The sequence below is a fragment of the Pygoscelis adeliae genome, unplaced genomic scaffold, assembly GCF_000699105.1.
Source record: "Pygoscelis adeliae isolate BGI_AS28 unplaced genomic scaffold, ASM69910v1 Scaffold277, whole genome shotgun sequence".
Classification (NCBI taxonomy): Eukaryota; Metazoa; Chordata; class Aves; order Sphenisciformes; family Spheniscidae; genus Pygoscelis; species Pygoscelis adeliae.
In genome coordinates, this window is record NW_008825218.1 from 684,841 (window position 1) to 690,076 (window position 5,236).

Genomic DNA, 5,236 nt, shown 5'->3' on the forward strand with positions numbered 1-5,236 from the left:
AAAAAAAAAAAGGTACTCTGTTGATTATACCTCTCAAAAAGTGATCCAACACAGAATGTTCCAGCTTTTGACTATAAAGTGATTATTTGAAAATGAAATCAAGTCTTGTGTTCATTTCCTATCAGAGTATCAATAAATGCCTAAAAAGGGAATTTTTGGAAGAAGTATCTTGAGACATTTGGAAGAAATACCCCCCAAAATGCCAAGATAGATTGACTACTCCCATTTTTTCAGCTACATCTAGTACCACAGTACATTGCTTTATTGATTTGTTGGGCTCTTAATTCTTGCAAGGATAAATGCTGCTACAGAAACATCAGTCAGTTACTACAATATTTTGATTCCCGCTTCTAAACCAAAATGGTTTTGATAAGTCTCTGAATTCTTCATGTCACAACTAAACTTTTGAAATTCACCCATCATGAATGATCATCACAGATCAACTAGAAAGCCAAGTCGCTTAATCCGACACCAGGTCTGCAAATATTTGACAAGTAAAGGATTCCAAAAGAAATGTATTGCATCACTATAGATGTGGATACATCTACAAATGAACCAATAAAATTAAATCTCTCCCTCTACAGGTAGAAGTGGTAACAAGGAATTACCCATATTTTGTCACAAGTTCTGCAAAGATCCACGCTAGTGTTGAACATGTCTGTAACATAGCTAAAATCAGCAATATTATTAATCACCTGTAGCATGTTGTGTACAAGGTGCAACAATTTAACACAATGAAGTCTTAAACATTGGAATTTCCATGATTAATCTTAGATCACTGTCTGACTCAAAACCCCTGCATTGATTTAATACCTGAAATCTGCAAGTAAACAAAAAAATGTGATCCGGTTGTTTGCAAGGTCTTCATGCTAATCAACTCCTATACATTTCCAAGAGAAGCAAATTCACACCTCCTGACAACAGATTTGTTTTTCTTAGTTATGTTTTGTGGATCCATCTGAAATAATTCACACATCAGAGACTTAAAAATTACTATACTGCTAATAATTTTAAGCAATCTCTGAATCTGTTTTTCAAATCAGGACTCTTACAGGGACAGTATTCCCCAGCACAATCTCTAGAATAATAAAAGGAAATTGTTGTCAATTCGCCAACAACAATCTTTGCGTGTTCGAATACAACCCCTAAAAATAAAAATATAAGTTATCTCAGAAAATTAAGCAAAACTAATCAAAACATAACTCAGGTCTCTGATTTGTATGCACCTAACCCACATGCTATCACAAAATGCATATCCAGTCCGCTCTCAATTTCAGTGAGCAACTCAGCCAGGCTGCGGATTAACAAGATATCACCTCTTGCTACAGCCTGTTTAAACCTGGTGCTCTCTATGTAAATCAATGTAAAGTTTTTATAGGTGAGCATTTTAAATAAACACAGCTTTATTCACGTATGTTCATGTGTCTATTGTTTTGCCTTCTTTGAAAATGAACAGCAAGTACTTCCTCAGATGTGTTCCTTAATAACCTGGTGTTTATCTTGCTTTTTGTACCTTCTTGCAAGAACAAAACTTGCCAAGTTCTAGCATAACCATTTAAAAAAAATACCTACATTCCCCTTGTCAAAAATGATTTTTAGCACTTGGGAGTCTGCACCTGTGGAAATACAATGAGAGAACAGACACATTTCCATTTCTGTAACAGCAACTCAAGTGACCTTCAAGAAATTATACAAGTAGTAAGTATGTACATCTATCATCTAAACTTATTTAACCATTTTTCAAAGCTGTAGTTCCCCAGTGTCTTCCTATGACTGCCAAGAGCACGTAAACCTCATTTTAACAGAGCGAAAAACATTCTTGTAGCACTCTGTGTACCCATGCTCTTCATTTATATCCCAGTCAAAAGGCAATGACAAGAAAATCTGTGTGCATGCTCCTGTTTATCTGTTTCTCTGGTTGACCTGATCTGCCACTTGCGAGCACACAGGAACGACAGCTAATTTGCTGAATCTGTTTACCCCACTGCCATTCAAGATGTAGTACGATGCTTAAATAGGCAACGGTCAGGTTAATGTAATTGAGGATGCAGTTCAGAGTAGACAGGAAGTCATGCCGGAACTGCAAAGCTCTTACTCTCTTATGATTAAAACGTCCCGAGGGTTATATCAGTATAAAGACGCACCCAAAGCAGAGATGCACAGAAGCCAGAGGACCTAAAGATGTAAGCTTTTGCTTTTCAGAATAGCTCACCAGTTTGAAAGGAAGAAACATGAATCACGCAACGATAAGTTGCCATTTTAATTGCACGAGAAACAGTGGTGGATTTGTCATTCCTTTTGACAGATTTTTTTTTCCCAGAGTCACATTATAACCAGAGCTGTATTTCTATTGCATAAGACATTTCATGCAGCAGAATGAAATCCTAGCACACAGATACAGCAAACCTCTGAAATAGCCTATTTTCTTTTACTCCAGCGATATATGCCTCTCTGCTGTTCCAGAACAGATTAGAAAGACTGTCCAAACAAAACATAAGAAAAGCAAATAAGGAGCAAATCAGTGACTGAAAAGGAGTTGAAGTCCTCAGCACCATAGGACTGGCTAGCAAAACACAGACTTCTTTGTACTGGCATCGCTGTTCACAGTACAGGAAAAAACAGATATGCAGATTACAGGGGGCATCCTCCTGTAGAGATTTGAACATTGTTATCACAGATGGCACAGTAAAAAGTAGAGTAATATTGCTGATGTATCCATTTTCTGAAGTCTTTCAGTCCACTTTCACTTAAGCTATTTAGTATCTCAGCACTGCAAATTGGAAGGTATTTCCTTCCAACTCACAAGTTGTCACAAAAGTCTGAAGAACAGTAACACAGAGAGTAAAGTTTTAGTGGTCAAAAAGGGCTTATCAGAATATACTATTACTGGCAACGTTTTGCCAGTCTAACAATGTCTGAAAGCACAATGTCCATGGACAGAAATGCTGGGCTGCAGCTAGAACTGCACGACAGCTGCATCCTACCAGCTGGTAACCACTAATTTGGTGTTAAAACTTGGTACAATGATTTAAGTGACATTTGCCCTAGAAACGAGCCCTCCGACTCATGCTGAAGCACACAGGAGTCACCAGTGGAATAACACACAGAAACTATTTCTGTATCTGTGCAGAGTTGATCTTTGCCTTTTCTCTAGCCTAGATTTTGATTTCCCTTAAGTGATCAGTGTTGGCCTAATTCTACTCCCATTTACATCAGTTGAAGCTTTACCATCAACTTCAAAGAAAATGGATTTAACCCGATACAGTTCATTTTGATAAATTCTACTTTAAGAGAGAAGGACCTCTGCTTCTCCATCAGAGGATAAGATGATGTATTTTTACAACAGGCTCCACAGCCAGATGACATTGCTATGCCCTACATTCACATTTTGGTTTTGAGCAACACTGCAGTTTTGACGCAACTCCTACAACCATCCCTTTTTACTGTGCGTTAGTTCAGTTTGCAGAACAATTTGGTGCTCATGAACTAAATTTCTTTCGGAGGAAACAAAGCAGAAGCCCCACTGCAGGTTCACTCCAAAAGCATTCAACACATGCAGATCTGAAACAATCACAGGTCTTTGGAAAGCTTCCAGTCACATGTAGTGAGTACTTGCAGTCCAAAGGCTCAGACTAAATCTAGTCCAACATAAAACTTGATATGGCCCCCCATAGATATAGGGGCCTCAACACTGATGGCTTCAAGCTATTGATCTGCTTCTAATGCACCAAATGACTTGCTGATGTAGACACATTTCAAACTCTAGTTCTACTTCTTAGCTCTATAATCTTTTTATTTCCCATGCCATCCTAAATAATTCACTCAGTATAACTGATGTTCACGACCTTCTGTGTCTTATCCCCAGATTCTTATTTAAATTACATAGATTTCCTTTTTGGATTATTGGCCTCAGAGCCATGCCTCCCTCTTACAGGGAATTGACTCTAATTGTTTAAAATTCTCTCCCAGAATTAACCTTCCAAGACACTTTTAGACCAGGGATCATTTGTTTAGCAGTGCATTAACCAGCAACTTTGCATCAAGAAAAATTCCATTTGTCAACAAGTGTTCTGCAATATCTTAGCTTATGCATTAGGCATAAGAACTATAGTCAAACTTAGGTACCTGCAAATCCACTATCAGAATAAAATATTGAAAAGGAACACTACAAAAATAGCCCTTCAAATAAGGGTCAAAACTTCAAAATCAAATCACTTATTTAGCAGGAACAGCAGTACTTCAGGCTTTTCAACTTTTACAGAAGGAATGACCATTACGTAAGATACATTTGCAAACACTACAATGGTAATGAAAGGAATTGTACTGAAAGACTAATTTAAAAAAAATCTTGTCAGAGAAAGAATAACCCCAACACAGCACATCACAGATACTTAACAGGAAGTCATCGATTGCTGATAATGCAGTTCAAATATTTCAGGTTTTATCCAGCTAAAATTCCCTTTAGCAATTATATCCTAACAGTCTTGGAAACCCGCTGTCTGAAGGAGTATCTCACTCTGCCAGCAAGCTGCCTCTGTAAACATTGATTTATTTTAACACCCCCCCTTTCTTTTTTTTTTTTTTTTTTTTTTTTTTCCCCCTGGCTTTTTTTTTTTTTTTTTTTTTTTTACACCCTGATATTAGGACATAAGTCGCTTGACTGTCAGATCTCTAGCTTCAGAACCGACCTGCACTCTGGTCCCCTCTGACCTAGGCTGGCTGATCTCTACCTCTGCTCTGCCTGTCGATCCTGCCCATTAAGCCTCTGAAGGATGAACTGAGACATCTGTAAGGCCACAGAATTATAGTGAGACTTCCCCTAGCAATCTTCCTTTTAACAAGGAAAAGGGAGTAGTAGTTACCTACTAGTTTTTATCCCTGTAACCTTAATCAGCCCACCCCACATTTTAGAAGTGCCACCTTCATGTTAATTGAGTGTAAGTTTTATCATAGCTCATTTTGGTTTTTTTCCGCAGTTCCCCCTCACATATAGGCCATTATCAAAATGATTATCAGATATATTGTTTACTATTTTATGGTGCATCCGTCATTAATCCCACTGCAGCATAATTCACCTAATGGAAGGTGACACTTCTGGGAAGGATGCTTTAGCAACAGAAACATTAATTAAGAAGCACTGTAATAACACTGCAGAAACAAGTGTCAAAGCAAGAAGTACATGGACTCAAGCAGTCAAGATTAAGCCAACGTTTTTTCCTTATTACCCTAACTTTTA